Here is a 7,500-nt window from a genome sequence, read left to right on the forward strand (position 1 = left end):
CGGCCCCTCCGCTCGGCAGCCCTTCTCTCTCGGCATCCCGGGGGGAGATCCGGCCCCTCCGCTCGGCAGCCCTTCTCTCTCGGCATCCCGGGGGAAACCGGCCCCTCCCCGCTGGCAGCCCTTCTCTCTCGGCATCCCGGGGGAAACCGGGCCCCTCCGCTCGGCAGCCCTTCTCTCTCGGCATCCCGGGGGGAATCCGGCCCCTCCGCTCGGCAGCCCTTCTCTCTCGGCATCCCGGGGGGAATCCGGCCCCTTCTCTCTCTCTCTCTCTCTCTCTATCTCTCGGCCTCCCGGGGGAACCGGCTCCTCCGCTCGCAGCCCTTCTCTCTCGGTCTCTCGGGGGGATCCGGTCCGTCTTTTCTCAGCCCTTCTCTCTCGGCCTCACTCTCACTGTGCCAACTTCCCCGGGAGGGACGGGAGCCGGAGCCGAGCCACAAGGAGACTCGCCCCGGCTAGGCGGAACACTGGCTTTTTCCCTTTGCCGGCCACCTGAGTGCGGCTGCTCCTCTCCGCCTTAAACGTAGGCACAGCCTCAGCCAACCTACGGGGATGCGGCCCGTCACCTCGCTCCCATAATACGGGCAGATAAGTCCCAAGCCGCCGAGGCCTCCAAGAGGACCGATGGAGATCGACCGGGAAGGGGCGCCGCCTCAGGCCGCAGCCTACGATGAGGCAGCCGGAGGCAGCCGACAACAGCGACCCCTTGGTGAACTTCCGCAGCCGGCCGAGACAACAGGTCTACCCGGCACCCGCCGCTATTTGACTAAGTCCCGCCGGCGCGAGGTAGACCTGGTGTCCCAGGGGCCGGGGTAGACCTGGTGTCCCGGGCTCCGGGGTAGACCTGGTGTCCCGGGGGCCGGGGTAGACCTGGTGTCCGGGGCTCCGGGGTAGACCTGGTGTCCCGGGCGCCGGGGTAGACCTGGTGTCCCGGGCTCCGGGGTAGACCTGGTGTCCCGGGCGCCGGGGTAGACCTGGTGTCCGGGGCTCCGGGGTAGACCTGGTGTCCCGGGCGCCGGGGTAGACCTGGTGTCCCGGGCTCCGGGGTAGACCTGGTGTCCCGGGCGCCGGGGTAGACCTGGTGTCCCGGGGGCCGGGGTAGACCTGGTGTCCGGGTCTCCGGGGTAGACCTGGTGTCCCGGGGGCCGGGGTAGACCTGGTGTCCGGGGCTCCGGGGTAGACCTGGTGTCCCGGGCTCCGGGGTAGACCTGGTGTCCCGGGCGCCGGGGTAGACCTGGTGTCCCGGGGGCCGGGGTAGACCTGGTGTCCGGGTCTCCGGGGTAGACCTGGTGTCCCGGGGGCCGGGGTAGACCTGGTGTCCGGGGCTCCGGGGTAGACCTGGTGTCCCGGGCGCCGGGGTAGACCTGGTGTCCCGGGCTCCGGGGTAGACCTGGTGTCCCGGGCGCCGGGGTAGACCTGGTGTCCCGGGCTCCGGGGTAGACCTGGTGTCCCGGGCGCCGGGGTAGACCTGGTGTCCCGGGGGCCGGGGTAGACCTGGTGTCCGGGTCTCCGGGGTAGACCTGGTGTCCCGGGCGCCGGGGTAGACCTGGTGTCCCGGGCTCCGGGGTAGACCTGGTGTCCCGGGCGCCGGGGTAGACCTGGTGTCCCGGGGGCCGGGGTAGACCTGGTGTCCCGGGGGCCGGGGTAGACCTGGTGTCCGGGTCTCCGGGGTAGACCTGGTGTCCCGGGGGCCGGGGTAGACCTGGTGTCCGGGGCTCCGGGGTAGACCTGGTGTCCCGGGCGCCGGGGTAGACCTGGTGTCCCGGGCTCCGGGGTAGACCTGGTGTCCCGGGCGCCGGGGTAGACCTGGTGTCCCGGGCTCCGGGGTAGACCTGGTGTCCCGGGCGCCGGGGTAGACCTGGTGTCCCAGGGACCGGGGTAGACCTGGTGTCCCAGGGACCGGGGTAGACCTGGTGTCCCGGGCTCCGGGGTAGACCTGGTGTCCCAGGGACCGGGGTAGACCTGGTGTCCCGCCAGATCCGGAGAAGACCTGGTGTCCCCGGCCCGAGAGCCAGCAGACCTGGTGTCCCCGGACCGAGACGGGGTAGACCGGCTGTCCGCGGCCAGAGACGGGGTAGACCTGGTGTCCCCGGCCCGAGACGGGGTAGACCTGGTGTCTGCGGCACAAGACGGGGTAGACCTGGTGTCTCCGGCCAGAAGCGGGGTAGACCTGTTGTCCTAGAGCCCGGGGTAGACCTGGTGTCCCGGGGGCCGGGGTAGACCTGGTGTCCGGGGCTCCGGGGTAGACCTGGTGTCCCGGGCGCCGGGGTAGACCTGGTGTCCCGGGCTCCGGGGTAGACCTGGTGTCCCGGGCGCCGGGGTAGACCTGGTGTCCCGGGCGCCGGGGTAGACCTGGTGTCCCGGGCGCCGGGGTTGACCTGGTGTCCCAGGGACCGGGGTAGACCTGGTGTCCCGCCAGATCCGGAGAAGACCTGGTGTCCCCGGCCCGAGAGCCAGCAGACCTGGTGTCCCCGGACCGAGACGGGGTAGACCTGGTGTCCCCGGCCCGAGACGGGGTAGACCTGGTGTCTGCGGCACAAGACGGGGTAGACCTGGTGTCTCCGGCCAGAAGCGGGGTAGACCTGTTGTCCTAGAGCCCCGGGTAGACCTGGTGTCCCGGGCTCCGGGGTAGACCTGGTGTCCCGGGCTCCGGGGTAGACCTGGTGTCCCAGGGGCCGGGGTAGACCTGGTGTCCCGGGCTCCGGGGTAGACCTGGTGTCCCGGGCGCCGGGGTAGACCTGGTGTCCCGGGCTCCGGGGTAGACCTGGTGTCTTCGGCACAAGACGGGGTAGACCTGGTGTCCCAGGGGCCAGAAGCGGGGTAGACCTGTTGTCCTAGAGCCCTGGGTAGACCTGGTATCCCGGGCGCCGGGGTAGACCTGTTGTCCTAGAGCCCTGGGTAGACCTGGTGTCCCGGGCGCCGGGGTAGACCTGTTGTCCTAGAGCGCTGGGTAGACCTGGTGTCCCGGGGACCGGGGTAGACCTGGTGTCCCGGGCTCCGGGGTAGACCTGGTGTCCCAGGCGCCGGGGTAGACCTGGTGTCCCAGGGGCCGGGGTAGACCTGGTGTCCCGGGGGCCGGGGTAGACCTGGTGTCCCAGGGGCCGGGGTAGACCTGGTGTCCCGGGCTCGGGGGTAGACCTGGTGTCCCGGGGGCCGGGGTAGACCTGGTGTCCCGGGCTGCGGGGTAGACCTGGTGTCCTCGAGCGCCGGGTAGACCTGGTGTCCCAGGGACCGGGGTAGACCTGGTGTCCCGGGCTCCGGGGTAGACCTGGTGTCCCGGGCGCCGGGGTAGACCCGGTGTCCTCGAGCGCCGGGTAGACCAGTTGTCCCGGGACTCGGGGTAGACCTGCTGTCCCGTTCCCCGGGGTAGACCTGGTGTCCCAGGGCCTACCCCGGGGCCCGGGACACCAGGTCTACCCATGGTCCCAGGACACCAGGTCTACCCCGGGGAACGGGACACCAGGTCTACCCCGGGCCCTGGGACACCAGGTCTACCCATGGTCCTGGGACACCAGGTCTACCCCGGGGCCCGCGACACCAGGTCTACCCATGGTCCCAGGACACCAGGTCTACCCCGGGGAACGGGACACCAGGTCTACCCCGGGCCCTGGGACACCAGGTCTACCCCGGGGCCCGCGACACCTGGTCTACCCAGTGCTCTAGGACAACAGGTCTACCCCGGGGCCCGCGACACCAGGTCTACCCAGGGCCCTCGGACACCAGGTCTACCCCGGGGAACGGGACACCAGGTCTACCCCGGGCCCCGGGACACCAGGTCTACCCAGGGCCCTCGGACACCAGGTCTACCCCGGGGAACGGGACACCAGGTCTACCCCGGGCCCTGGGACAACAGGTCTACCCCGGGGCCCTCTGACACCAGGTCTACCCCGGGGAACGGGACACCAGGTCTACCCCGGGGCCCGGGACACCAGGTCTACCCCGGGGAACGGGACACCAGGTCTACCCAGGGCCCTCGGACACCAGGTCTACCCCGGGGAACGGGACACCAGGTCTACCCCGGGCCCTGGGACAACAGGTCTACCCCGGGGCCCTCTGACACCAGGTCTACCCCGGGGAACGGGACACCAGGTCTACCCCGGGGCCCGGGACACCAGGTCTACCCCGGGGAACGGGACACCAGGTCTACCCCGGGGAACGGGACACCAGGTCTACCCATGGTCCCAGGACACCAGGTCTACCCCGTGGAACGGGACACCAGGTCTACCCCGGGCCCTGGGACACCAGGTCTACCCCGGGCCCCGGGACACCAGGTCTACCCCGGGCCCTGGGACACCAGGTCTACCCAGGGCCCTCGGACACCAGGTCTACCCAGGGCCCTCGGACACCAGGTCTACCCTGGCGCCCGGGACACCAGGTCTACCCCGGGCCCTGGGACAACAGGTCTACCCCGGGGCCCTCTGACACCAGGTCTACCCCGGGGAACGGGACACCAGGTCTACCCCGGGGAACGGGACACCAGGTCTACCCAGGGCCCTCGGACACCAGGTCTACCCCGGGGAACGGGACACCAGGTCTACCCCGGGCCCTGGGACAACAGGTCTACCCCGGGGCCCTCTGACACCAGGTCTACCCCGGGGCCCTCTGACACCAGGTCTACCCCGGGGAACGGGACACCAGGTCTACCCCGGGGCCCGGGACACCAGGTCTACCCCGGGGCCCTCTGACACCAGGTCTACCCCGGGGAACGGGACACCAGGTCTACCCCGGGGCCCGGGACACCAGGTCTACCCCGGGGAACGGGACACCAGGTCTACCCATGGTCCCAGGACACCAGGTCTACCCCGGGGAACGGGACACCAGGTCTACCCCGGGCCCTGGGACACCAGGTCTACCCCGGGCCCCGGGACACCAGGTCTACCCCGGGCCCTGGGACCCCAGGTCTACCCAGGGCCCTCGGACACCAGGTCTACCCAGGGCCCTCGGACACCAGGTCTACCCTGGCGCCCGGGACACCAGGTCTACCCCGGGCCCTGGGACAACAGGTCTACCCCGGGGCCCTCTGACACCAGGTCTACCCCGGGGAACGGGACACCAGGTCTACCCCGGGGCCCGGGAAACCAGGTCTACCCCGGGGAACGGGACACCAGGTCTACCCAGGGCCCTCGGACACCAGGTCTACCCCGGGGAACGGGACACCAGGTCTACCCCGGGCCCTGGGACAACAGGTCTACCCCGGGGCCCTCTGACACCAGGTCTACCCCGGGGAACGGGACACCAGGTCTACCCCGGGGCCCGGGACACCAGGTCTACCCCGGGGAACGGGACACCAGGTCTACCCCGGGGAACGGGACACCAGGTCTACCCATGGTCCCAGGACACCAGGTCTACCCCGGGGAACGGGACACCAGGTCTACCCCGGGCCCTGGGACACCAGGTCTACCCCGGGGCCCGGGACACCAGGTCTACCCCGGGCCCTGGGACCCCAGGTCTACCCAGGGCCCTCGGACACCAGGTCTACCCAGGGCCCTCGGACACCAGGTCTACCCTGGCGCCCGGGACACCAGGTCTACCCCGGGCCCTGGGACAACAGGTCTACCCCGGGGCCCTCTGACACCAGGTCTACCCCGGGGAACGGGACACCAGGTCTACCCCGGGGCCCGGGACACCAGGTCTACCCCGGGGAACGGGACACCAGGTCTACCCAGGGCCCTCGGACACCAGGTCTACCCCGGGGAACGGGACACCAGGTCTACCCCGGGCCCTGGGACAACAGGTCTACCCCGGGGCCCTCTGACACCAGGTCTACCCCGGGGAACGGGACACCAGGTCTACCCCGGGGCCCGGGACACCAGGTCTACCCCGGGGAACGGGACACCAGGTCTACCCCGGGGAACGGGACACCAGGTCTACCCATGGTCCCAGGACACCAGGTCTACCCCGTGGAACGGGACACCAGGTCTACCCCGGGCCCTGGGACACCAGGTCTACCCCGGGCCCCGGGACACCAGGTCTACCCCGGGCCCTGGGACACCAGGTCTACCCAGGGCCCTCGGACACCAGGTCTACCCAGGGCCCTCGGACACCAGGTCTACCCTGGCGCCCGGGACACCAGGTCTACCCCGGGCCCTGGGACAACAGGTCTACCCCGGGGCCCTCTGACACCAGGTCTACCCCGGGGAACGGGACACCAGGTCTACCCCGGGGAACGGGACACCAGGTCTACCCAGGGCCCTCGGACACCAGGTCTACCCCGGGGAACGGGACACCAGGTCTACCCCGGGCCCTGGGACAACAGGTCTACCCCGGGGCCCTCTGACACCAGGTCTACCCCGGGGCCCTCTGACACCAGGTCTACCCCGGGGAACGGGACACCAGGTCTACCCCGGGGCCCGGGACACCAGGTCTACCCCGGGGCCCTCTGACACCAGGTCTACCCCGGGGAACGGGACACCAGGTCTACCCCGGGGCCCGGGACACCAGGTCTACCCCGGGGAACGGGACACCAGGTCTACCCATGGTCCCAGGACACCAGGTCTACCCCGGGGAACGGGACACCAGGTCTACCCCGGGCCCTGGGACACCAGGTCTACCCCGGGCCCCGGGACACCAGGTCTACCCCGGGCCCTGGGACCCCAGGTCTACCCAGGGCCCTCGGACACCAGGTCTACCCAGGGCCCTCGGACACCAGGTCTACCCTGGCGCCCGGGACACCAGGTCTACCCCGGGCCCTGGGACAACAGGTCTACCCCGGGGCCCTCTGACACCAGGTCTACCCCGGGGAACGGGACACCAGGTCTACCCCGGGGCCCGGGACACCAGGTCTACCCCGGGGAACGGGACACCAGGTCTACCCAGGGCCCTCGGACACCAGGTCTACCCCGGGGAACGGGACACCAGGTCTACCCCGGGCCCTGGGACAACAGGTCTACCCCGGGGCCCTCTGACACCAGGTCTACCCCGGGGAACGGGACACCAGGTCTACCCCGGGGCCCGGGACACCAGGTCTACCCCGGGGAACGGGACACCAGGTCTACCCCGGGGAACGGGACACCAGGTCTACCCATGGTCCCAGGACACCAGGTCTACCCCGGGGAACGGGACACCAGGTCTACCCCGGGCCCTGGGACACCAGGTCTACCCCGGGGCCCGGGACACCAGGTCTACCCCGGGCCCTGGGACCCCAGGTCTACCCAGGGCCCTCGGACACCAGGTCTACCCAGGGCCCTCGGACACCAGGTCTACCCTGGCGCCCGGGACACCAGGTCTACCCCGGGCCCTGGGACAACAGGTCTACCCCGGGGCCCTCTGACACCAGGTCTACCCCGGGGAACGGGACACCAGGTCTACCCCGGGGCCCGGGACACCAGGTCTACCCCGGGGAACGGGACACCAGGTCTACCCATGGTCCCAGGACACCAGGTCTACCCCGGGGAACGGGACACCAGGTCTACCCCGGGCCCTGGGACACCAGGTCTACCCCGGGCCCCGGGACACCAGGTCTACCCCGGGCCCTGGGACACCAGGTCTACCCAGGGCCCTCGG

The sequence above is a fragment of the Zonotrichia albicollis genome, unplaced genomic scaffold (assembly GCF_047830755.1).
Source record: "Zonotrichia albicollis isolate bZonAlb1 unplaced genomic scaffold, bZonAlb1.hap1 Scaffold_133, whole genome shotgun sequence".
Taxonomy (NCBI): Eukaryota; Metazoa; Chordata; class Aves; order Passeriformes; family Passerellidae; genus Zonotrichia; species Zonotrichia albicollis.